The sequence below is a fragment of the Bos javanicus genome, chromosome 1 (assembly GCF_032452875.1).
Source record: "Bos javanicus breed banteng chromosome 1, ARS-OSU_banteng_1.0, whole genome shotgun sequence".
NCBI lineage: Eukaryota > Metazoa > Chordata > Mammalia > Artiodactyla > Bovidae > Bos > Bos javanicus.
Genome location: NC_083868.1, coordinates 147,667,421 through 147,693,251, shown reverse-complemented (window position 1 = coordinate 147,693,251; position 25,831 = coordinate 147,667,421).

Sequence of the window (25,831 nt, the reverse complement as noted above, 5' to 3'; positions counted from 1 at the left end):
ACCTGTGATTCATAGGGACGGATGACCATGATGAATGCCTTGTTCATTAAAGTGGAGGAGACCGGATAAGTCACCGCCATGAATATTTCAATTAGGAATGACTAAAATATTTCATAGCCATCTATCACCATAAGCACGAACACTCAAGTGTAGTTAAAAATCAATTCGAAGTGACAGTGAATGGAGAGCTGGCTGGGAGGGGAAAAACGCTTTCTCCCCTGTGTCTGGGTTGGGTTTCTGGGTGATGTGATTTTGTTTTATGTGTGAGCCTGGTCTGGTGCTTTGCTCGAGCAAAGCCTGGTTTAGTCGGGATTCAAAGGCGAAAGCTGTGTAATAGCAAAAGCCTGACAGCCTTTAATAAAGAGACATACAATGTCTCGGATGTATTTGAGGGAACTCTGATGCTTGTGGTTTTGTATATGGTTATGGTAAATAACTAGCCACTGATTGTTGTGGTCTGGCCTTTGCTGGGAGCACTGGACCTCTGGAGACCCATTTACCCTAAATCAGCCATATACCTAACCAGACAGCGTCACATCACAATCAAAACACATAGGGTGGGGGCTGCCAGGCCTGCAGCCCACCTCAGCTGGGAGAAATAATTTTTTTTTCCCTTTGTTTGTGAAGAAGTTGACAAGCTCCCGGCAGCAGAGAACTTGCTGCATGTTGGGGTTGTCACTGCGCGCTTCCCCTTTTCCCCATGACTGATTCTTGCAAATGCTCTCAGTAAATGAGCCCAAGTGGGAGAAGGAGATGATGCTGGGCCCTGAGCGGTGCCTGCCCTCTCGTGGGTAGCAGCCTTCACATCCTGACAGGAGGCGCTCAACCCGAACCAGAGCTTCAGCGGCATTGCTGGCCCTTGAGCAAATTAGAGCTTGTGTGCCCGGCTCTGAACTGAAATGTAGATATATTTCTTTTTTTTTTTGTAGGACAGCCAAACATCATGTATACTTAATGGAATGCATATGAAGTACCTAGCATCACTTCTAAAGTGTTCTTTTCAGAAGTGTTCAACTTGAATCTAATTTTTGTTGTTTGGTTGTTGTTAAGTCATGTCGTGTCCGGCTCTTTGTGATCTCATGGACTCCAGCATGCCAGGCTTCCCTGTCCTTCACTATACCCTGGAGTTTGCTCAGACTTGTGTCCATTGAGTCGGTGATGCTGTCCAACTATCTCATCATCGGTCACCCTCTTTTCCTCTTGCCCTCAATCTTCCCCATCATCAGGGTCTTTTCCAGTGATTCAGCTCTTTGCATCAGGTAGCCAAAGTATTGGAGTGTCAGCTTCAATATCAGTCTTTCCAATAAACTTTCAGGGTTGATTTCCTTTAGGATTGACTGGTTGGATCCCCTTCCAATGTTGAATCTAATTTAGCCTTTATAGTTAATGACTATTTACAGATACTATTTAAAAAGTAATTGAAGGTTAGGGTAATCAACTGTTCCACTTTGTCTAGGGTTGTCCTGGAACAGAAACTCTTGCATTCCAAGAAACCCCAGTTCTAGGCATACTGGAGTAGTTGGTCACCCTAGTACAAATTTATCAGCTGGTTGGTGTCTTATCCTTCTGGGACTTCCCAGATGGCACTAGTGGTAAAGAACCCACCTGCTAATACAGGAGACACAGGAGATGTGGGTTCAATCCCTGGCTCAGGAAGATGCCCTGGAGTAGGAAATGGCAACCCACTCCAGTATTCTTGTTTGGAAAATCCTATGGACAGTGCAGCCTGGTGGGCTACAGTTCATGGGGGTGCAAAGAGTTGGACATGACTGAGCGACTAAGTGTGCATGCTAGGTTATTAGAGGATACTTGTTTCCTTCCTTCTCCCCCAAACTTTTCTCCAAGCCAGTTGTTTTATGCTCTGCTGTTAGAAAATGGAGATGAGCATGTGTGTGGTTGCATGTGTTTTGGGGAGGGTTCTCTTCCCTGGCATGAAGAGAGAGCAAGAATTTGTGTCTGCTGTGTGTGAATTTGTGTAGTTCTGTTCATGAAAGCATACACACATGCACATTTACACATAATCTCCCAAATATTTGCTAAGCGATTATCATGTGAAAGTTATGGAGGAAACAGCTGGAAGCAGAGAGAAACTGACCAAATATATTTAAGCAGTCAGAGTCACTGCCCTTAAGGAAACTTTGACCTGATTTTCAGGGTAGGGACCTTAGCGTGGGGTGGAAGGGGATAATTCAGAGAAATTCAAAAGACTGAATTAATTGACCAGCAATGTCACTTCAAAAGAATATTCTCTGGTCTATACATAGTCCAGGGCACAGAGCGGTTTCTGTGGATGAAGTCTCAGGGGGAACCGCAGAGCCCACTGCGCGAGGCCTGAGGATCTTGTCTCAGCTCAGATTTGAAGGGCTTCAATCTTCGCAGTGGTTCCTGGTTTCCGGCAGGCAGCCTCCTCTGATTTGTTTACAGATCTGATCACCACTTGGCCTTTTGTTCTGTAGGGCAGAAAGGCCTCTCTGCTTGCTGTTTGGTGACGTCTGAACAAGTCTTCTATTCCCTCCAGCCTCCTGACTCAGCAGCCCAGGCTCTGTTCTCAAAAGTCCCACTCTCTCCCTTACGTCCTCGGTCCCCTAGGACCTAGCCTTTGAATTCAGAGTCTGCGACCTAAGACTCAAAGTCTGGGCTCTTTAAGTTCATTAAGAAAATTGTGCCCTCAAACCCAGACACTTGTTCTTCCTGTTTTCTCATTAACTCCCTTCAGCTACTTAGAATTATAAGCATCCTTTAATATTAGCATCACTACAAATTGTACCCTGCCCTGCCACCTGAAGGAAGGTCCTGTCCCCTCCCTCTGCCCATATTACCGATATGCCTGTATGGGTCCAAACTCTGAAATTTAGAAGGTTTTTTTCCCTCTCTACCTTGAAGGCCTCTGCGCTGGAGATTTACCATTATCTTTTCTTGGAACACTACTTGTGTTAGTTTGCTGCCATAACAAAGCACCGCAGACTGGAGGGCTTGAATAAGAGACATTTGTTTTCTCAGTTTTGAAGGTTACAAGTCCAAGGTCAAGGGGTCAGCAGGGTTGGTTTCCTTCTGAGGCCTCTTTCCTTGGAAGTGGCCTTCTCCCAGTGTCTTCATATGAGCTTCCCTTCGTGTGACTCTATGTCCTAGCCTCCTCTTTGGACACCAGTCCTTCTGGATTAGAATTACCTCAATGACCCCAATTTAACTTAATTACCCTTTACAGGCCCTGTATGCAAATATAGTTGCCTTCTGAGGGCCAAGGGGGTTAGGGCTTCAGCATATGGATGCTGGGAGCACGTGATTCAGCCCATACACTGCCTAAGATCAGATATGTATATTGTAATGGAGAAAGGCTTAGCTTCTAAGGATTGGCCCCCAGTTTATATTTTTCTTAATATAGGGAAGTTCAGTCACTCGGTTGTGTCCGGCTCTTTGTGACTCCATTGACTGCAGCACACCAGGCTTCCCTGTCCACCACCAACACCTGGAGCTGGCTCACACTTGGACTGGGCAAATATTTTATTTTTATCGTATTGTAGGGTAGACACACTTTTTAATTTTTAACGAGGATAATTCCTTTACAGTGTTGTGCTGGTTTCTGCTGTACAACAACATGAATTAGCTATGAATAAACAGATATGCCTGCCCTCTTGAGCCTCCCCCCACCTCCAAATCCCACCTCTCTAGGCCATCCGAGAGCACAGAGCTGCTCCCTTTCTATGTGACTCTTACAATAAAAACACACAAATATGTGTACTGAAAAATCATAGCTTGTCAGAAGATATGATTATAAATTGCAAGATAGACTACTATGTTCACAACGTATCCAATAAGATTTAAAATCCAAAACGGCTTTGACTTCTGCTTGCCATAGTCATTGGTTGCAATCTCAGGCAGATTTTTTTCTTCTTCTTCTTTTTTTTTTTTTACAAACCCTTTTCTTGAGGGCTGCCTTTCAATAGATCACAGCAAGGGAGCTGTTCTGCTACGTATGAAACTCTGACCCAGGCAGATTTTAATAGCTAGTTACATTTATTTTACTGGGACACACAATTAACAAGATGATAGTGGAACAACATATATGGGCCATCACCCAGAGTGCCTTTCTTTCTCATCAGTGGAAAAATTGTAGCCATCTAGTTGTAACCTTGCTAATATTCAGATTTGAATGAAATTCGATGAATGTCTAGAAATAAAATGAATACGAGCAATAATCAAGCATCTGTATGCTGGTAGTTGTAATTTTCTAAATTATTTTCAAACCAAACGAGCTGGGATATAGTGTCCTGGGAGTTTGGATTGGACTTGAGTCCTCTGGGAGCAAACCTTCAAGAGTTATTTTCCTGAAAAGTGTGGCAGGGCATGGAGTTGAGAAAAGAAAGCTGAGAAAGGAAAGGGCAGCTTCTAGGGGAGACTCCCATTAGGAAAGCCAATGATCAATTCATACGTTGAGGGAAGGTGTTGTACCTGGTTATGTGCCAACAACAAGGAAACTGGGGCATCTTAGGGGAGAAAAGACTCCAAGAGCAAGCATTGATAGTAATTTAGTGAAATGCTCGAGGACACACTGTGAATGGTATTCTGTGTGGTCCCCCCGAGACTAGTACAGACATGTCCTGGGGGACTTCTTATCTACCTGCTGCTGCTGCTGCTGCTAAGTCGCTTCAGTCGTGTCCGATTCTGTGCAACCCCATAGACGGCAGCCCACCAGGCTCCCCGTCCCTGGGATTCTCCAGGCAAGAACACTGGAGTGGGTTGCCATTTCCTTCTCCAATGCATGAAAGTGAAAAGTGAAAGTGAAGTCGCTTAGTCCTTTCCGGCTCTTAGCGACCCCATGGACTGCAGCCCACCAAGCTCCTCCATCCATGGGATTTTCCAGGGCAGCAGAATTAATGTCAGACACAAAGAGAAAGGGTGGGACTCCTCTGAAAAGTTTCTCTGTTAAGTGAGGGGGAAGGTTAGTAAGTACAAGTTCTCAGGGTAGCATTTAGGAATACATTGCTTTGAGATAAATAGCAAAGTCTATGTTGCAAAAAACAAAACAAAACAAAACAAAACTATTTGCTTTAATTAATCTATAGAGAGATTACTTTTTTTCACTTAATAACTATTTTTTAAATCAGTGCTAGTATGTTTTGACAAAAAAGACAAAAAGTCCTAACATTTTGCAATGTGAATGCATTCAGAGAAATGATGGAGGTTTAGCTGCCTCTGTTCTCTGCAGCATTTTCTAATACAGATACATTAAATTTAGCCTGCTGCTGCTGCTGCTAAGTCGCTTCAGTCGTGTCTGACTCTGTGCAACCCCATAGACTGAAGCTTACCAGGCTCCCCCGTCCCTGGGATTCTCCAGGCAAGAACATGGAGTGGGTTGCCATTTCCTTCTCCAATGTGTGAAAGTGAAAAGTGAAAGTGAAGTTGCTCAGTCGTGTCTGACTCTTAGCGACCCCATGGACTGCAGCCTACCAGGCTCCTCCGCCCAGGGGATTTTCCAGGCAAGAGGACTGGAGTGGGGTGCCATTGCCTTCTCCAAACTAGCCAATAAAACAGATTCAGTAAATTTGATTACTACATATTTGTAATGGAATATTATTCATCCATAAAAAGGGTGCCATAAAAATTAGTCATTATATGAAAATTTGTTCCACATATAAATAAAACCAATAAGTTTAAAAAGTACATGTTGTATAAATCTATATTATAAATAAACACCTTCACAGAAAAGCCTAGATGGACACAAATGTTGAGTGATTTATCTATCAGTAGATTATTTTAACTTTCTTGCTAATCCTACAAAGCACCATAAAAATGTAAAAAATAAGTGATATAAAAGTTTTAAATGTTTTTTGATGGTGGCTGCTGTTGATGACAAGTGAATCGTATGTGAAGACTGAGTGTAGCCCCTGTGTACTCAACAGGGCTGTTATTTCCCCCGTGGAGAGACAATTTCTTCCTAGGGAGCAAAGAAATCCAAGCTACTACAATGGTTTGTGACCTTCCAAAGTATCACTCTACATGACCAGATATATCTGTCCTACCAAAATTTCAAGGAAGAGGAGAGGAGATCAGAAAGGAAAAGAAAAAAAATAAGTTTAAAAGGCTCCTTTTGGGGGAATAATGATCGGAAAATGATTGAGAAACATTGGCTGAGCATTGCCTAATATTTTTGGGACTGTGGTTGGTATGTTGAGGTATACCTGTTTTGTTTTGTTTTGTTTTGTTTTGTTTTGTTTTCCTTTCCATAAGTAACTTCTTAAGACTAAAGCAATTGAAATGCCAAGTAAGTGATTTTTTTTTTTTTTAAACGGCTTCCCTGGACTAAGTGTCCCAGGCTGACGCAAGTAGCATGTCATCCTCTGTCTCTGGAAGTGATCTCCCACGACAGAGAAAGCCAAGCTGTGTGCAGTCTGTGATCTTACCTACAGCTGATGTCTTACCAGGGCTTCAAACCCCTAGCTCTGGCATTTCAGAAGGCTCTTAACTTATGAAGCAGTCAGTTCATCTCATCAACCCTCCTGGGACCCAGAGAAGTGTATTAAAAAGAATGTCATGTGCCCTGTTGGAAACATTAAGTCAAAGAATCTCCCTGATAGGTATCTCTGCGCAGAATGCCGTCCTGGGGCCATGCCAGTGGCGCCTGGCTGTCTCATTTCCAAGGCGGCAATTGAGTGATAATTGCAGGATCCTATTTTGAACAACACTACAGCAGAGCCTGATAAAGTTTGTAACTATTTAGATCGAAATCTGAGAACTCTAAACAATTTATTTACAAAGAAAGACACAGATAGGTTTTAACTACCTCATAAATCGGCTCTCCTTGACCGCAAAGACAGCAGATAGCCGGTTCCTGGGAGAATCAATCAGCCCTGGACAAGGATTATTCCCTCAGATGGGGCTTCCTTTGGTGTACAGCTTTCATAATTACCAGACCGGGCCAAGCCTGTGCCAGCACTAAGCTGACAAAGCTGAGGGAAAGCCCTGGGGCTTCACTTTGAGGGTTGAGGGTAGGAGGCTCTGAGAAGTGCTGGGGATGAACTGGTGAGATGTTCTAAGCAGATAAACTGGGTGAAGCCCCAGAATAGAATCCTGAGACCTGGAATTCCCAGCCTTGGCCCTGTGGCACGTGGGGCTAGATCTTCTTTGTTGTGGGGCAGTCCTGTGCCCTGTGGGATGTGGGCAGCATCCCTGGTACCCTCTAGCCACTAGACACCAATGTCAGCCCTCCTCCTCCCAGTCCTGACCACCACATGTTTCCAGAGGCTTTCAAATATCCCCTGGGACAACATTTAGCCCCGGCCTTTGAGAACCACTGCCTGAGGCAATAACATTCCTTGGGTTTTTCGACGTGGTTTTTTAGGGGTTAATCTTTTTTTTTTTTTTCCCCAAGCACAGATTGATATTTGGGTATCATGTCTTCTCTCCCTTCAGGCCTCTCTGAGTGCCCCGCGATACAATTACACATTGGCTAATTCTTCCATCTTTAACCTGAAGCTTTGAAAGGAAACAGCTTTTATCTTCTCTGTTACACGGAGGGGAGTGGGATGGGTTTGACTATCTATTGCTTTGCATGCAAATTTTAATCCTTTAATCACCTTCCCACACTTTAGGGGGGTGATACTGAGAATCCACCAGCCCATCCAGCCTTGATTTTAGGCCTGTATACAGACTGGAGGAAACCTGGAAAGGTCATTTCTTCCCCCTAGCCATAATATCCAGGTTTTAGTGTGAGATAATTTGGGGGTTTTTCTCCATCTTTTAGCTCCGAGGAAGCCAACGCTTAAACTTCTGTCCTCTCTGCCCGGGTCCATAATGTGAAGGAACTTTTTCACTTATAATTTGCCTATTGTTCTCAATACTCAAATTTCTTTGTCCTGGGGGAGGAGGAGTACTTTTAAGAGCTTGTGTGACGCCTTCATTTGGTGCCAGTGATCATTATTTCTCAGGCAGTGTGAAATTTAAAAATAAAGCTCTGTCTTTTGGCAAATTCTGCAATAGAATAAAGCAAAAGTTTTCCTTTATTTTGAGTAGCAGTCATTAAAACGAGCGCAGACATTTGCTTTTTCTCCGTGAGCTCTTAATTGTCTAATGACAAAGGAGGATGCCGGCTCCATTTACGCGCCGTTATGTCTATGATTTGTGCAGGGTCTGTTTCCAAAGCAACTTCTTATCTGGCGGAGATGGCATTGCTTGTTGACTCTGCTCACTGTGAACACAGTGCCATAAATTACATGGCTCCGGTTTTTTTCTTCTTGTAGTCTAATCATTTCTCTGGGGAAAACAGTGTCCTGCTGGGACTTGCCCTTCACAGCATGCGTAAAAACACATGCCAAACTCCAACATGACCAGAGGATAGTACGCTTTTCCATTCATCTCGGACAAAGCACTCTGCATCACACAAAGTTGTTTTCCAACGTTCACACTCTCAACAAAATATTTCTCTGTGTTAGGAAGTGAGGTCGTGAGGGACAAAGATAGACCAAAATATAAAACTGTGAGCATTGAAAACAACATTGAGAGAAAAAATGGTAATGGCAATGTTCTTTCACCTTTAGGATTATAAAGGATGACAGACGCCTGAGTGGTGTGTATGCTCAGTTGTGGCCGACTCTTTGAGACCCCTGGACAGTAACCCGCCAGGCTCTCTTGTCCATGAAATTTTCAAGGAAAGTATACTGGAATGGATTGCCATTTTCTCCTCCAGGAGATCTTCCTGACCTCGGGGTTGAAATCATGTCTCCCGAGTCTCCTGTACTGGCAGACAGATTCTTTACCAGGGAACCACTAGGGAGGATGGCCGGGGCCTGAAAGAACTCCTCATCCACTCTCGTTGTAGCTTCGATTAAGAAACTGATACTGAAAGAAGAGAAGGGAGTTGTTCCTCTTGAAGCAGTTGGCCAATTGCAGTGTTGACCCTAAAACTTAACCGTGACTTGGACTCCCCATCTCTTTTAACTGCAATTCACTGCCCATCCCCAGCAAGAAAACTGCATGTTCCTGCCTCAGGGCCTTTGTACGGGCTGCGTCCACTGTCTGCAATGAACTCTTCCCTCAATGCACCCCCCCACCCCCAGGTATTGTCTTCATTTATTTACCTGTTGTTTCTGCTCAGAGATCCTCTCCTCAGAGACCTTGCTGTCTACAACAGCGGGCCCTGGTTGTCCCCATTCTCTCTGCTTATCTTGCTTTCCATCAGAGCATTTACTACTACCTGGTATTATATTCATTTCTTTGCCTCACTGCCTAGAAATTTAGAAGTCTGTTCTCAGGATGCAATCTACAATGTGGGCAAAGATTTGTGTATAAGGATGGTCTCTGTAGAGAAAATACGTAAAGAAGCTAAACGTTTAGCTATGCTGCTACCAAGTCACTTCAGTCGTGTCCGACTCTGTGCGACCCCATAGATGAGAGCCCACCAGGCTCCCCCGTCCCTGGGATTCTCAAGGCAAGAACACTGGAGTGGGTTGCCATTTCCTTCTCCAATGCATGAAAGTGAAAAGTGAAAGTGAAGTCTCTCAGTCGTGTCCAACTCCTAGTGACCCCATGGACTGTAGCCCACCAGGCTCCTCCATCCATGGGATTTTCCAGGCAGGAGTACTGGAGTGGGTGCCATTGCCTTCTCTGAAAAGTTTAGCTATAGGGAAATGAATAAAATAACAGCATATGTACATATAATACAGTATCCAGCTTTTACAAATGACATTTGCTTCGAGGATGAAGGACAGTGCCTTATATATCTTTCTCCTGGCACATTAGGGTATTTATCAGCACACAAAAAGATGTGCAGAGAAGATTTCAACAGGCTGAAAACTAGGACTGTGTGTATGCCAGTCTATGGATAAATTTTCACCTTCATACCTGTAAAGAACATCAGACCATCAAGGTGAGAGCTTCTTCGGTAGTCATGGCCAACACCTCGTTCTGGGTCCCAGGACCCAGGAGGAGGTGAGACAGAAATGGAGAAGCCAAGGTGTCCTAATTGGGAACTGATTTGTGGCCTGCCCTGGACACTTATGTCCCCTACAGAGAGACACATTCTTTCAATCGTCTCTAAGTTTTAAATATTTTAAGAATGCAGTTCCTGGTAATGTATTAATAGCGAGAATTGGGGCAGATGTGAAAAGTGGTATGTGTGACATTGGAAATAAAAAGGGATGGGAACTGAAAACATCTCAGAAGCTGCCAATTATGCAGGTTGTAATTTTCATGTATTATGTTAGAAAGTGAATACATTGAACTGGAATATTCAGGAATATCAGCATTTTCCTAAGATCAGGCCCTGAGTAGATAAAGAACATCCTCAATAAAGCATAGCCAGAGAAAGAAAGGGCTGCTGGAATAGGAGTCTATGGGGAAGGGGACTTAAATATCAACACATCAGAGAAGAGGGTCGGCAAGATCACAGTGGGGTGAAGAGTAAGAACAGCAGCAGCCACCACACAATCTAGTCTGATCTACTGAACCGTCACCACCACTCTGGCAGAACCATGAGGGTCAACAGTCAGTATGAAGAAAATAAAGCACCAGATATTTAAAGACATTCTGAAACATAAAAGATGATAGAGAGTGTATTTGCCTCTAGGGCTGCTCAAACAGCAGAAATGTATTGTCTCATAGTTTTGGAGGCTAGAAGTCCAAGATCAAGATGTCTACAGGGCCAGGCTTCCTCTGAAGATGCTAGGAAAGGAGGGTTCCAGACCTTTATTGTAGCTTCTAGAAGTTCCTTGGCTTATACCAGCGTGCCTGCCATCTTCACATGGTCTTCTCCTTGTGCACGTGTCTATGTCCACAGTTCCTCTTTTTGTGATGACACCAGTCCTGCTCTAATATGGCTTCATCTCACCTAATTACATCTGCAATGACTCTGTTTACAAATAGGCCACATTCTAAGATATTGGAGGTGAGCATGACAACATATGAGTTTGAAGAGGACACCATTCAGTGAATAACACAGAGTTAATGCATATTAAATAAAACATTTTTAATTCCAGAAAAAGAAGACTTTAGAGAGCATCTATTTTGTATTCTCAGTATAACACAAGATGCTGTAAATTTCATGACGTAAAATTGAACAGTGGAATTAGAACATAGCAGACTGAGATGAAAGAATGCTCATTGAGATGCAGCAGACCTGCAAGGGAAAAATGGAAAAGATTCACATGAAAGCTGAAAATTGCAGGTCAATGAAAACCCATGTTAGGAATAGTGAGATAAAGAATCAACGCTGTAGGAATCTGAATTGATGCTATAACATTTGAGACCCTTTTCTTTTTAGACTTTTGGGAAAACACAAAGAAATGAAGTAATAAAATAGATGTAGATGTATGGATGGGCTTCCCTGGTGGCTTTGTGGTAAAGAATCTGCCTGCCAATGCAGGAGACATAAATAGAAATAGGAGAGAGAGGGAGGCAGTTGTGGAAGAGAAGGAGATGGAAAGACACTGAGAATAAAAATTTTCTATGTTCCAAGTCCAAGTGGGGAGAAGACTGCTTGTTCTTTGGTCACAGAATGTTGTAATCAGCAGAACCAGTTTTAAACCCTCCAGCCAATCTTGGATGAGACTGCTGGAATTCACCTGTTTCTGAAGACCTGAAAATCGGTGACAATTTTATTCTTCTGAAATTCAATAAACAAGAGCCACACCCCTTAACTCTGTTTCCAAGGCTTTTGGTCAAGCAACTCTCTAGATTCTGGTTTCTGAAATTCCAATAATTCCTGAATTCCATATTTCTTGAAACCCTCTATAAAACCATTTCAAAAATGGTATAAGAAAACAGAAGTGAATACCTGACAGAGAGACTAGGAAAGACTTTCTAAACATCAATTAACTTTAAAAATTAGAAAAAAAAAGATAATTATAAAAAATTAAAGGTATTTGAGTTTCACCAATAATCTAAGCAGTATTCTTGCCTGGAGAATCCCATGGATAGAGGAACCTGGTGGGCTACGGTGCATAGGGTTGCAAGGAGTCGAACACAACAGAAGCGACTTAGCATGCATTAGCACAATGCTCTAAATGACATTGTTAGCCAGACAATGTAGAAAAATATTTCTCATCAAATGTGGGAGAGAAATCCAGTTATGATTAGCAGCCATCCTATTTAAGGAACTTATATCACTCAGGAGACATTACTTTGCCAACAAAGGTCCGTCTAGTCAAGGCTATGGTTTTTCCAGTAGTCATGTACGGATGCGAGAGTTGGACTGTGAAGAAAGCTGAGCGCCGAAGAATTGATGCTTTTGAACTGTGGTGTTGGAGAAGACAAGTCTTGAGAGTCCCTTGGACTGCAAGGAGATCTAATCAGTCCATTCTGAAGGAGATCAGCCCTGGGATTTCTTTGGAAGGAATGATGCTAAAGCTGAAACTCCAGTACTTTGGCCACCTCATGTGAAGAGTTGACTCATTGGAAAAGACTTTGATGCTGGGAGGGATTGGGGGCAGGAGGAGAAGGGGACGACAGAGGATGAGATGGCTGGATGGCATCACTGACTCGATGGACGTGAATCTGGGTGAACTCCGGGAGTTGGTGGTGGACAGGGAGGCCTGGCGTGCTGTGATTCATGGGGTTGCAAAGAGTTGGACACGACTGAGAGACTGAACTGAACTGATATCACTCAGGAATAAAGATGTCAAACCTCAATAGCAAAATAGGCAAAAGAGATGACAGTTCACAGAAGAAATGCAAATGACAGTGCCCAGCACTTGTAAGTCAAAATAAAGGAAATCATATGAAAAATGCAAATTAAAATCCTACTGGCATTCTGTACATCGAATTAGCAAAGATCAGATGTGGTGATGCCAGTGTGATCCAAGAGTGTGATCACGTGGACACACTCAGCCAAGGGAGGTAGAAGTTGGAATGATCTTTCTGAAGGTTTCATCATATAGAAGGAGACTTAAAGCAAAGTTTATCCCCTTTCCCCAGAATCCCCCTTCCAGGTATCTATCCTTTGGAAATAACAAGAAGCTCAAACCAAATTTTCAGAGCAGAGGGCATCTCTGACATGTTTTCAATTGTGCAACGTTTCCAAAGACATCCAACAACCATGAACATGATGCCTTAAATTTTGATGAATCCATATGATGGAGTATTTTGCAGTCATTATCATGGAGTTTGCAAGAAGTTTTTGTTTATTTATGTATTTTAAATTTTTCGGCTGTGCTGGGTCTTTGTTGCAGTGTGCAGGCTTCTCACTGCAGTGGCTTCGCTTGTTGCGGAGCACAGGCTCCATGCCCCTGGGCTGGGAAGTTGTGGCGCATGGGCTCAGTTGCTCTGCTGCATGTGGGATCTTCCAGAATCAGGGACTGAACCTATCAGTCAGGGATTGAATCCGTGCAGTCCCCTGCACTGGCAGGCAGATTCTTAACCACTGGACCACCAGGGAAGGCTACAAGAAATTTTTATTCACATGTGGAAATGCTTCTGCTAGAGCAAATTAAAATCAGGGTATAAGATTGTATTAGCTGTAAGATTTAAGTTTTGTTAAAATATGTGTTTATAATTCAAATGTTATTAAAATGTGTGTAGAAAAATCCAATGGAAAATACATCCATATTTTCCCCAGTAATTATCTTTAAATAATTTGATTATAGGTGATTATTATTTTCTAAATTTTGATCATCTTTTATCACTGGCTGTTTATTAAGTCTCTATCTGCAAAACTTCTAGCCTCTTGCAGATAATGTCCCTTCTTTTCTTTTTTTTCTTAAACATAATTATACCTTTCACTAAAACACGTCTGTCATGAATGTAGCAGGAGTATATACGGCATTTTAGTTGCATCCCAGCTTCCTGGTGGGCTGCATGGCTTTTCCAGAATTCTTCCCCCCTCCCTTTTTTTTTTCTGTAGCCCTGTCTCAGTGACTCATGAGTCCAGATTCAGGCACCATCCCAAGGTGGCTATGGGAGTGTTATCCCAGACTATGGGGACATGGGACAGACCTGTGGCTTATCTCCCGAAACTGCTGGACAGTATTGCCACTGGGTGGCTCGGATGCTTACGGGCAGTTGCTGCAGTTGCCTTACTGGTCCGGGAGGCAACCAAGCTGACTTTGGGCCAAGATTTGATCATAAAAGTCCCGCATGAGGTCAACACTCTCCTGCGAGGGGACCCCCATAAATGGCTGTCAACATCCCGGATTACTCAATACCAGGGACTGTTATGTGAGAAGCCCCATGTTACTATTGAGCCTTGTCAGGCTCTGAATCTGGCCACTCTCCTTCCTGTGGGAGAAGGTGGGCCCTCACATGATTGCAAGGAAATACGCCAGCAGACCTGACTCGAGAGACCAGCCAATCCCGGACCCAGATTGGGTCCTGTCCACCCATGGCACCAGCCTGGTGAGACAAGGACAGTGACGGTCGGGATATGCAGTCGTCACGGAAGAAATCGTCGCTGAGGCTCGCTCTCTGCCATCACACTGGTCCACTCAATGGGCCAAACTATATGCTTTAATCCAGGCCCTCCAGCTGTCAAAGGTAAGAAGACAAACATTTACACAGACTTGTAATGTTGTATAATGTTGTATAAACTTGTATGTTCTTGGGATGGGTAGAAGCTTTTCCTACCCTGACTGAAAGAGCATCAGAAGCAGCCTGGTGCCTGCTCAGGAAGATAGTTCCCAGATTCGGATTTCCTACCAGCATTGGATCGGACAATGGTCTGGCTTTCGTAGCTGATTCAGTACAAGTAAGCAAAACTTTAAACATCAAGTGGAAATTACATACAGCATATATGCCCCACAGTTCTGGGATGGTGGAAGGAACCAACCAGACACTTAAAGAGACACTCTCCAACTGGATCATAGAGACTGACTGCTCCTGGGTGGACTTGTTTCTGACGGCTCTGCTCAGATTCAGGATGACTCCACAGTCCCATGGCTATTCTCCATACGAAATTGTGTATGGGAGGCCCCTCCCATAATAAAACAGGTGTCAACAAATTTGCCTCAGGTAAGGGGAGATGAGATTTCACAGCAGATGGAACAACTGGGTAAGGTAATAAATCAGGTAACTAAGTTTGTGCAAGAAAGGTCTCCCCATGGGGAACAGATTCACAAATTTGTGCCTGGGGATCAGGTGTGGGTCAAGGACTGGAAACATGACTCCTTGGCCCCACATTGGAAGGGTCCATTTACTGTTCTAACCACCCCTAGAGCAGTTAAAGTTGCAAGTGTCACTCCCTGGATCCACCACATGAGGATGAAGAGAACGTACCACGCAGACCCAGAAAACGCTGAGTGGACTGTGCAGAGAGACCCCACTGACCCTCGAGAGACTAAGATCATCCAAGAAGAAGAAGGAAAAGAAGATCCTGGACCAGCCCCTTTAGGATGAAGCTGCATAATCAAATCCTGCTGCTTGGCCTCATCAACATGATTTTGAATTTAACTTCCATTTCAACTCAGGACAATGTTTTCATCTCACGGGCATATTTCTACGCGGACTTCCACAACACCTCCAACTGCTGGGTATGTGGGGCTATGCCTCTGTCTGTGATGGACTTCCTTGGTGGGTGTCACTGCTGTGCCAAGGAGATTTTAAACCACTGTGCTAGTTTCTGGGATGACAAAAAGAGACTTTCTCTTGTCAATCATAATCTCTTCCTGCTCTCTTGGTAAGCCAGAACTACAGTCAATAAACTTGAGTCATGGGGTTACATTTGATGTAAACACCAGTTTCATAGAAGTAACAAAAGCCTAACCTACAACAAGCCTTGGTAAATCTACCTAATTTACATGCTAGGTGGGCAAGGTCTGTGTTTCAGTGGTGTGAGTATATTGCTGCCTTATTCATACCTTCTATAGGGACAACAGATACTATGATTAAATTAGAAGCCTTGACTAATTTCACAAAACAGGCCCTCCTAGATAGTGCTAAAGCCATCCAAGCCTTAAATGAAGAACAAATCCAAATGAGAAAAGTGGTAATTCAAAATAGAATGGCTTTGGACATGCTCACAGCTACTCAATAAGGGACCTGTGCTATAATTAAGGTTGGATGTTGTGTATATATTCCTGATTTATCTGGCAATGTATCATCTACTTTACATGACATGAAAAACCAGGTAAAAGTAATGTCAAATGAAGACAGTCCTTTCTGGACTTCGGTCCTATCTTGGGTGAAGGGTGATTGGTGGAAAATTATATTTACCATTGTTACATTTGCCTTCATAGTTCTGCTTTGTGGGCCCTGCATTTTACAATGTATTATGAGCTTTGTAACCCAAAGGTCTGTGTCGTTCTCCCAAATTGGCAGTCAGAGAGCCAGAATGCAATATAATCCCTATGAATGATGCTCATACTATGAGTTAAGAGCATCAAGAGAGGGGAGTGAAGGAGGAAACAGACAGAACAGGCTCCATCTTGAAAGCAGGACTCCATCTTGGGCCAGACTGTGGACTTTGAGCTATATGCCCAGTATTTATGGAAATGACATACCAACTGGAAAACCAGCCCCCCCACAGCCCCCCCAATAGAAGAGCCCCAAGCTCATATCTAGACTCTCCATGGCCTAAAAGAATACACTAATTATCTGTGTAACCAAATAGAATCATAAATTCTATTATGCTTATGGGAGTATGACCACAGGCCTATCGATAATTGTCCACTGTTAACTACCTAGGCTTAAGGCATACGAATCATGGGTTTAAGGCATATGAATCACAAGTTAACTTCGATTGTATCTTTCTTTTCCTTTGTTCAGACTAGTTTCAGAGAATTTGGGGAGGTGGGTTTGGGCATGTAGACTTAGGGTATATAAGGTTTTCACAAAAATTGGTCGGGGTCCTTGGCTAAAAGGAGACTTTGCCTTGGGCCCGCCGGTGTAATAAACTGTACTCCACTATCTGCATCGTCCTTCTGAGTGGGTTTGTTTCCCAGAAGGTGTGGCTCCAACAAGAACACAGATCAGAAAGAGAATTGGGTCCTGGATCTCTGCTAGCTGGCGTTGATATAACCCTTAATACACATTTCATCAAGAGACGTTTTCACAAGTCCAATTTTATAATTGCTCCCATTCCGGGAACTGGTCCTTTCCTGTGGCCACGGGCTGTTTTGTGTCCTTATAGGTGCTCTTTTATTTGTCATAAAACAAGAAACAGATTATTGGCTAGATTCTAGACTGTACGTGTTATTTTTACAATCACATATAAACACACAAACCACAAATATCATTGCAAACAAAAAATTTTCTAAAGATAGGCAAAAATTGTCATAATAAGACGACATGCAAATAAAAGAATTTAGAAGTTATGAAAATAATGAGACTGTTTAAGGTTTAAAAAAAAAAGACGAGTATGTCTAAGAAAATTTAACTGGCATTTCTTTGGATTGTGGGGAGCGTAGATTTTTGTTTTCTTCTTCGTACTTCAGTGTGTCTCAAGTTCTCTATCATGAGTCAGAAAAAGGAAGCCTATTATTTTCAGAATGGGGTGGGATGGGCGGGGTTGGAGAACAACAGCAAAGACAATTACAGAGTAAAGTTGATCTTGAAAAAAAAAAACAACTCCCCTAAATGAAGACTGGCTTGTACATTACCTCCTCTGCGTAGCCCACCCACAGCAACTGTGCCCCTGAAGTCGGGTTTATCAGCCTTACTTTGCAAAAGTGAAAACTGAGACTTAGGCGGATCCTACAGGGTTCCTGCAGCCACACATCTGGAATGGAGACATGACTTTCATCTGCTCTTCATTCCACCCCTGGAGGAGGCGAACAGACCCCCACTGGGCGTACCTAGCTGATGGAGAAACAGCGGATGCGGGGTACTTGCAGGGTATTTCCCTAGGGTTCAGTTCAGAATCACCACTTCCGTGAACCACAGGGACCTTCTTTTTTTCTTGCCCTGGAAAACGAATGGAACCTACCATGCAAGTCAAAACATTCTCAAGGGGTTCATTTTTGTCTTTTTTTTTTTTTTTTTTTGCACACACAATCATAAAATCAGTTGGAGTGTGGGTTTTTCCCTTCTGTCTTCCCCATTGTCAGATACCCTCGCTTCACATCCAACTGGCTCTTTTCTGTTCTCCACGTGCTGGGATGTGGAGACAGGAGCAGAGGAAAGGAGGTAATGTGGCTCAGTTGATATTGACAGCATTAAGACATGCTTCCCCAAAGCCCTGTTCCCCAGAAGGAGGCAGACTCGCCCAGCGGCCCCATTGTGGGTGGCATCCCAGTGCCCCTCAGGCGGGACTGCTGGCCGCCACATTCTGCAGACCCCAGCCTCCTTTGTTCTTCTGGATAATGTCGCAGGTTGGAGCTCAAAAGAATCTGAAGGCAGATAGGCAATCTTGTGACATGGAGAACTCACTTGGCTTTTGAGTTTAGCATTGTGCTGAGAATGAATCGCTTCTCTGGGGCTGTGCCTTTCCCCCTCTTTTGCACTTACTGCTTCACTTAGGTGGCATAAGATGCCGGGAGCCTGTCCACCTCGCAGGCAAGGTGAAGCAAGAGTTATCCTTTATTTATGTGATTCGTGCTAGCGCGTTCCTTTTGACCGAAACGAGCAGGTAATTGAGAGCAGAGGTACTTTGAGGTTTCCCATTCAATCCCTGCTTGAATTATCTAGGAAATGGCTTCATTTCCTAAGTTTGCATGAGGACAGCATCTCGGATGAATCACGCGGCCTGATATTAGGAAGAAAGTGCAGGTATCTTAATTATTAATAGAACCAAGCTGACTGCTTCGTCCCTAAAAGGCAGCCTAAACATGGAACACCTGAGTGAGGCTAGTTCACGGACATGTTCTGGGAATGATCTTGGATTTCTGCTAGTCTGGGAGAGGCCAGTGATAGGTCACTGAGTTTGTCAAGGAGGCAGAGACCCCCTCTCAGGTGCACACGTGTCTGTCCACGTTTGCTCGGACATCCAGAGGGAGGGTTTGGGTAACAATTTGAAATAGAGCCGCCTGTGTCAGTGAGCTGTGAGGGTGCCTACCAGTGATCAAAGTTACGTCACTAATTCTTATAACGATGCTATACAGTGGCAGGTACTACCTCCAGTATCTAGATGAAGAATACTATTCCCAAAGCCATGTTTCCCAGGAGGAGGCAGAACTTTGCCTGGCAGTTCCACTGTGCGCAGCATCCCAGCCTGCCTTGGGCAGGACTGCTGGATGCCACGTTCTGCAGACCCCAGCAACATTTGTCCTTCTGGAGAACATAGCTCCTTGGTGTTCAAAATATATTATAGGGGGGCTTCCCTGGTGGTCCAGTGGTTACGAATCTGCCTTCCAATGCGGGTGACTCAGGTTTGATCCCTGGACAGGGAACTAAGATCTCACATGCCGCAGAGATGCACTGCAGCTGGGGAAAGCCCATGTGCTGCAACGAAGACCCAGCCAAAAACAAAAAAACAGGAAATCTTGTGATGTGGAGCCTTTGGAATGCTGCTTCGTCTGGCTTTTGAGTTTAGTGTGAGTGCTAAGTCATGTCAGTCCTGTCTGACTCTGCGCAACCCTATGGATGGTAGTCCACTAGGCTCTTCTGTCCATGGGATTCTCCAGGCAAGAGTACTGGAGTGGGTTGCCATTTCCTTCTCCAGGGGATCTTCCTGACCCAGGGATCGAGATGAGAATTAGTGATATAACCTGTGATCACTGTTAGGCACCCTGGCACCACACTGACACAATGTATCTCCTGAATTGGCAGGTGGGTTCTTTAGCCTAGCACCACCAGGAAGCCCAAGGAAGATGTGAGAAGATGCCAAGGAACACTGGTTAGACTTGGAAGGGTTTTGCAGCTACCAGAGTGGCCAAGTCTGCCTTTGGCCTCAGGACCAATTATGTCTCAAAACTGTGCTCTTTCTAAATTGCTAGATTGTCTTTCGAGTTCCCTGGCTGCCATGAAATGGATCTTCCAGTCTTGTTATCTAATGAAATACTACTCTGGGATCATGTACTTCCTGCTCTTCGCTTCTGGACTAAGAAAGAAGGTCGAGAGAGGAACATTAGATTGAGGCCTTTACAAGTGCCTCCCCCTCCTTCACTGCCTGGCCCTGCACTTGCTAATCTCTAAGCCTTGTAGACTCTGCACACAGAGGGCAGTGTGTGTGTCTGTTAGGAGTACTTGCTGACCTTGAAATGAATATATCCATATTTGGACACCGTACACACACACATACACACACACACACACACACACAGATACCTCACAGACCATTCCTACTTCCTGTTAGGTCTTGGCTGGGACCTCTTGAACTACTGGCCTCTTGATGGGCAGAGGTGGTGTGGTCACCAGCACTTTCTGAAATATTAGCTTGAAGAGGAAGCTGAATGTGATGCAAGCACAGGGGGAAGAATACGGGAAAATGACATCTGTGACAATGATTTATTTTTGCAGCAGCTAAGAGAGGACTCAGGAACCCTGCTTCCCTTGTATTTCAGTCACATGCATGCTAAGTCACTTTAGTCGTGTCCAACTCTTTGCGACCCTATGGACTATAGCCCACCAGACTCCTCTGTCCATGAGATTCTCCAGGTAAGACTACTGGAGTGGGTTGCCATGCCCTCCTCCAGGGGATCTTCCCAACCCAGTGGTCGAACCCACATCTCTTATATCTCTTGCTTTGGCAGGTGGGCTTTTTATTTTATTTTATTTTTTACCATTAGCACCACCTGGGAAGGCCCTATTTAAGTCACAGCCCTGTCAAATAGCTGTTTTGATTTCCATAACTGTTCAAGGTCTCCATATGTTTGTTCAAGTTCCGAAGCCTGAAGACTTGTGTTTGACTGATGGGTTCCTCACTTTTGGGGTTGGAAACAAATGCTTAACAACCACAGAGGCAAGCCCTTACTGTCACTCGAGTTGCAAACCTCCTCTGAGAGCCCATGGCAGGTGGTAAAGTATTTTGGGCTTGGACATGTCTTTTAACAAGCTCTCCCCACCTCCTGAGTTAACCAGTTTCATCTTTGATGACGTACTCTTGCAAAAATATTTTCCTTATGTTTGAGTCGAAATCTATCTCTCATCACACACATAACTTATAAAATGAGTCAGCTGGCTCAGAAGGGACTGTCCAGCTGCACAGGTTGTGCACTATACCTCTCTGAGGGCACCGTTCATGTGGACTCTGATGACAGAGACTGGCAGTGGCTGGAAACTGTGCAAAGCTGTGGCCTTGGTTTGCCATGACAACCTTTGTGTTTCATTCTGACTCTCAACTTCGGTGTCCGCCTCCAGATGGAGATCTAGTCTGCAGAGCAGTTCAGTTAGTAATAAAGAGCTTTCAAAGCCCCTCCCCGAACCCCCACTACCCTTGTCATCAAAGCTTCCATCCTTTACTATTTATACACTATGAAACATAATTTCATTCAAGTTCAAACATGTAAGTTAAATTTTTACCCAGAAGGCAGCACATCATCGGTCTGCTGAATGGAGAGGAGATGGTGTGATGCTCTGATTGAATTTTTTCTTTGAGATTCCATTTTGTTTCAAAATATGACTATGTGCTTTGAGAGTTTTTACACATCAATTCTGTAGCATTAGTTATAAAAATGTAATTTTATTTATTTTTAAGAATTAAGGAACATTTTGAAAGAAAAATAATAAATAGCAAATGCTTGTTTTCTGATCAATTTTTAACTTAATAATAAAAGTACCATTAACTCCTAAGCCACAAATACATAGTTATATCACCTGGTCAATGAATAAAGATTGGAAAACAAAATCAAGTACATTTCCAGGAAATGTTCAACTTACTGAACTTCCCACCTCTTAAAAGAATCTGATATATTAATATCATGTGGCCATTATAAGTTCTCATTTTTCACATGGAAGGAAATTTGTTAGGAACTAAATTGATACACACACGGTTAACATTTTTTGAAGTAAAGAATGCATTTGTATAACAATCACAATGCAGCCTTTACATAAAATGCTATATAATTACCCTCTAATTTAATATTGAATCCCCCCAACCTGGGAAATTCAAATTATTGAAGATTTACCATAAGCTGAAAATTATGGACTCCTGAGTAAGGTGATTGATGCTAGAAATATCATAATTTGGCTCTTTGGTGGTTGTAGTAAACAGTTCTTTTTCTGTCTGGTTGCTTTTTGGAATAATGTCAGTTTAAATCAAGCATTTGGGCACTGTGGTGATGGACAGATAAGCCTGGATAGAAAGATAGCTCTGGTTTGATGCTCAAGATGAGGTCTTTTTAAATGAAGGGTCACCTCACTTCACTTTCACTCTTAAAAGTTTGAACCACCCTGAAAAAAAGTGACATGGGCAGATTTGTGCTGGGAAGTTTTCAGCATCTGATGAAATTGACACTCTAACACTTTGACGAAAGATGCGGGGGTAGGGGTAGGGGGGCTCAAAGAGCAAGGGGAAACTCCCCAGTCTCCCAGCTATGTGTCTTGCTTAAAAGCAGATTTCACCACTGGTGAGTGATGGGGTCATAGAGCCAGTGGACACAGGCGATGGCAGGGAACAAAGATGAGCAAGTGCGTACATGCGTGTGTATCCACATGAAATTCATCTAAATTCTCCATTCTTTCCAAACACTTAAAATTTAAAAACACATTTCACTGTGCTGGTAAGGAAAGATAGGCTGTGGAAGGGCTCATCAGTTTTTACAAAGAGCAAGGCTGAAATCTTAAAAGGATTCAAGGTGCTTTCCCGCTGGATTCCACCCCCAAGGGAGTTCGTGGGTTAATAAATTAATCAAAAGCAAGTGTGGACTGCCATGGAAAACTGTAGAGAACTGACATCTCTTTGGATCCAGCTGCGCATACCAATGTCAAAGCAGCAAAAGCATCCAAAAGTTATTTAGGGCTAAAATGAAACTTGGGTCCATGAATCCTAAACAAAGCCAATGAAGCAAGTGAGTTGCAACTCTGAGGCAGTGTAGGACAATAGCGCTTAAAAAAATTTTTTTTTTTCTTTTTAATCAGAATATAATTGCTTTACAATGTTGTGTTGGTTTCTGCTGTACAACAATGTAAAGCTCTAGGTATACATATATCCCCTCCCTCTTGGGCTCCCTCCCACCCTTCCATCCAACCACCCTCCCATCCAAGCCCTCTAGGTCTTCACAGAGCCCTGAGCTGAGGTCCCTGTGTTATACAGCAAAGTCCCACTAACTGTTTTACACATGGCGATGTATATGCATCAGTGCTACTCTCTCAATTCATCCCATCTCTCCTTAGGAGGACAGTTCTTAAGCACCAATGTGGGCAAATGTTGCTCACCATGAGAGATAATAATCAAGGTAGTTGCTAGCATTTTTGTCTTTGAGATGCTCTCTCCCTCCTGCTAGTTAATCCACACACATAAATGTTACCCTAACCCTTATCCACTTCACACCCCCCCCCACCCCACACACACTTTTCAGCCCTCTGGAGACCCAGTGACAAGCCACAGGACATCTATTAGCATGAATTAAAATAAAAAGCATCACTTGGAATCTCTCCTCTGGTTGGGACCAATCCAGCTTCCTTGGGAACCCAGATTCTGCCAAGTTTCTCTCTCTCCTGGAATTCAGACATTTAATCAATGATACTGGCTTTGCCAAGGTTGTAAAAATAAAACATCTCTCAAAGTACTAAGCCTTTATTTTGGTCTGTAGTCACATGCTTCAGTTGGTGATCAAAATATAGAGAACCAGATTCTAATCAAGTAGAAAATAAGTGCACGCGGGTTCACGATGGCAAGCACTAATGCCATCTGATGTGAAAAATAGGCACCGTGAGAAAGATGTCGTACGTCCCGAAGCCAGCCACCCATCTGCTTTGGAAGGAGCCTTCTTGAGACATAAGTCCCTAAATTTAAATTCCTGATTTCTTTCAATGTCTTATTTTATCTAAAACTTATGGTTCCATAAATATGGATTTATGGATTTACTAAATAAATATTTAGTAAGAGGAGTTGGCTTTTCTATACTTTGTACCTATACTACTTAAACTATGAAGATATATGTGTGTATACATATATGAAAACTTTTCTACATGGCAATTTTACTGTTTTACAACCCAACATTCACACAGTTTATCATAATATTCATAGCATAGACACACAAGGTGTCCCCAAGAAATGAAAAGGCTGAGCAGGGTCTTATATTTAAGTGCTCCGTCATCACGGTTTACTCTTGGTGGACAGTAATTTGCCTGCATGTCCTGTTCAGTGTGATTAAGTACAAGAGGTCTTTACTTATGGGACATGGAACCCATCCATCTTCATAAACTAGTCGGACGTTTTATCATCATCTTTTATTTGGTTAAATAGGCTGTTTGTTTTCTTTGAGGATGACATGGCTTTAAGAAAAACGGAGAAACATAGATGTAAAGCTTGGATGTATGCGCTGTGTCAGCTCCAGAATGGGTTTTATCGCCCCGCTAGTCGTGGAAGAGTCTGTAGTGAGCTAGACCCAGTGTCTGAAGCCTTGAGCTGGGCTGCTGGACAAAGGATCCTGCAGGGCACATTGCCTGTGGGTCTTGTGGTCCCTCAGACCTGTGGTCCCAGCCTCCAAAGCCAGGAAGATATTTGGACACAGTAACTGCACGTCTATCTCCTACTGATAGACATAAAATAAAAGCAGAAGGTAGTGATACAAGAGGCTTCCGCAGTGGCTCAGCAGTTAAGAATACGCCTGCAGTGCAGGAGCCTCAGGAGACACAGGTTCAATCCCTGCATAGGGAAGATTCCCCTGGAGGAGGAAAATAGCAACCCACTCCAGGTTTCTTCCCTGGAAAATCCCATGGACAGAGGAGCCTGGCGGGCTACAGTCCATGGGGTCTCAAAGAGTCAGACACGACCGAGCGATTTAGCAGCAGTGGCAGCAGTGATTCTGTTTTTCTTTGTAATGGAATCCAGAGCATTTCTGAAGGCTCTATGCTTTGATAGTTGCTCTAGGCAATAGTAATAATAATAATTTAGGAGAAGACTTGGTGCTTGGTGTGGCTGTGTGGAGCTGCCAGGCTGGCTGCAAAGATTGTGTCTGAGAACAGCAGACAGTGGCTTGCCACCAAAGAAGCTCTATTGTGACTTATTACAAAAAAGAGTGGAGTCCTATTTTTCAATGCAGGGGAAATTGTCCAGGTTTAAAAAGAAAAAGGAGAAGCATAATTTAACTCTGTCTGATATAAAGGATAGGCTTCTTTTGATATATGACCTAAAAAACAAAACTAACTTTTCAGTTTATCATAAGCTTAAGGGGAACCCTTAGAGCAATTCCTTTGTAACAATGAAAAACAAAACAAAACCAAACCATGAAAGGCCGAGTCTTTGAGTTTGTCTCTGAATTGGAATGCATTTTGCTTTAGCAGAGGGCTTCCCTGGTGGCTCAGACAGTGAAGAGTCTGCCCGCAATGCAGGAGACCCCGGTTCGATCCCTGGCTTGGGAAGATCCTCTGGAGAAGGAAATGGCAACCCACTCCAGTGTTCTTGTCTGGAAAGTCGCATGGGCGGAGAAGCGTGGTGGGCTACAGTCTGTGGGGTCACACAGAGTCGGACATGACTGAGCGACTAACACCTTCACTTTCTTTAGCAGAAGCCAGCTGCAGATCCCATCCCGGTACCCAGGTTTCTGGTCCTGGGTAGACAGAGCAGTGCCAGTTGTCTTAATTGTGCAGTGTCACCCATCTGCTTTGGAAGGAGCCTTCCTGAGACCTAAAACCACAGTTTTGTACCCGTTCCCGAAAAGAGGTGTAGCTGGAAGCTACATCCCGTTTGTTGCAGAGGGTTTTGCAATATCTCCTCTGTGGAGGGGCTCTGTGGATTCGTGGGAGGGAAATAAAAGGCATGGAGGATGTGTGGGGAGTTTGTGTTGGAAGAAGCTTGTCTAGCCCGGTAGTGATTAAAAGATTATAAATTGTGTTTTGTCTGAACGGCTCACATGGTTCTTGCTGTTAT